A 1,738-nucleotide genomic window follows, 5' to 3' on the forward strand; every position below is an offset into this window, starting at 1 on the left:
TGAAATTTTGAAATAATTTATCTCTCAAACTACATCATGGATGTTCGCAAACTTCGTACCATTGAAAAGCATTTTAAAACACCTACGTAAAGAATATAAACATGACTACCAAATTATGCATATTTCTTATAATCGATTAAAAGGATAATTTTAAAAATATCACCTTGTTTAGTGATATAGGTCATTTAATGGTGGGACAAAATCCAAAAGTAACTAGGTCACTTATTAGTGGGATGGAGGAAGTATAAGAAAGCTGGAATAGCTCAGCTGGTTAGAGCGTGTGGCTGTTAACCACAAGGTCACAGGTTCAATCCCTGTTTCTAGCGTTTTTTCTTTTTTTTTTTCTTTTTCTATTCTCTTTCTTTCGTTCTTTCTCTTTTTTTTTTGGGCAATCTCGGTATGTTCCGCAGATGCAGAAATAGCCAAGCATGATTGCTAAACCAAGGAAACACACATTAACATGGAACTACATGTAATAACGGTGAATAAGCATGTACTGAAATATTCAAAATTATACTTAAGTACATGACTGCAATATAAAATTACCAGATGGTATGCATTTCAGAATCAGGAGTCTTCCTTTCTACTGCTGCTTTATCTGCCAATCCCTTCCTTTTGCTTCCTCTACTTCACTTTCTCGTGTGTTCTTCTCCAGATTAATGTTTTCACTTAGGTGTTCATATGAAGGAATTGCATTATAAATTCTTTTACCCAAATCTTCAACCATTTTGGAGATTTCAGTTCATAAAGATACTGCACTTTCAGTTCATCATCTTTTTTTTCTTCAAGGGCCATACATCAGAAAGGAACAAACAACCTCCCAAAACCCCACCCCGAAAATTTCCATGCCAAAATACATATGATTCTACACAAACTTCATAAGCCAAATCCAAGGCCGGACAGTTCGACCTCCCACTTCTGGAAAACCAATAAATAATGAAAGATGAAATCCATTGGCAAAGACGGGATATCTGATGACATTGGAGATTTGGACGGGGATGAAGATAGGAAGAGATCTCTGAAAGAGTCTGGAGTGGTGGTTGGAAAACGCGAGAAAAAGGATACACATGATGATGCTAAGTTAAAAGAACAAGAGTCAGGTACTACTTGTTGAGGTTGGGAATGACGCAGGCATTTTCAGTGCACTTATCGCTTACATGTACGTCTTAACATGGACACTCGATCATTCCGTGAATCCAGAAGTACCGTCAAGCTGAATGCGAATGATAATCACTCCAAGAATCAGAAATCCAGTATGTCATGTCGCTAGAAGAATCAAAAAGTACTCTAGCTTTAGTCAGGCTAGGCCATTTTCTAGGGCCGTAAATTACTGGGCCCAAATGTTTTTTCTAGGTTTGGGAATCTCATGGGTGAGCAAAAGAATCCTGTTTTGAGGCATACTCATTCATTATACCATGTAGGGTGGATTTATAAGGGGTGTCTAAAGGTAGTGCAATTACCTATATATCCTCTAAAAAAATTAAATTACTAGAGTATCCTTATCCTCAAAAACTTAAAATCAAAAATCAAAATAAACTTTAAACTCAAACATTTTGGATTCCAATTCAATCAAGAAATTGATCAAGCAAAGCAAACACGAATCGAAGTGAGCGATGTTGGAGTGCGAAATCCAAATCTCAATTGCTCTTAGATGTATTTTAGAATGTACGTGTAACAAACCCATCTTGTTTTAATTGATTTTATTTTGTTTGATCGATAGAATATGATTTCAAAGATG

General features: G+C 36.0%; 1 non-coding gene across 1 annotated transcript; it reads left to right on the forward strand.

The window, feature by feature from the left end:
• Window positions 1-252: 252 nt before the first annotated feature.
• TRNAN-GUU lies at window positions 253-326 on the forward strand. Its single transcript has one exon. It is a non-coding gene; the product is annotated as a tRNA-Asn (tRNA).
• Window positions 327-1,738: the final 1,412 nt, after the last annotated feature.

Source organism: Papaver somniferum, chromosome 5 (assembly GCF_003573695.1).
Source record: "Papaver somniferum cultivar HN1 chromosome 5, ASM357369v1, whole genome shotgun sequence".
NCBI lineage: Eukaryota > Viridiplantae > Streptophyta > Magnoliopsida > Ranunculales > Papaveraceae > Papaver > Papaver somniferum.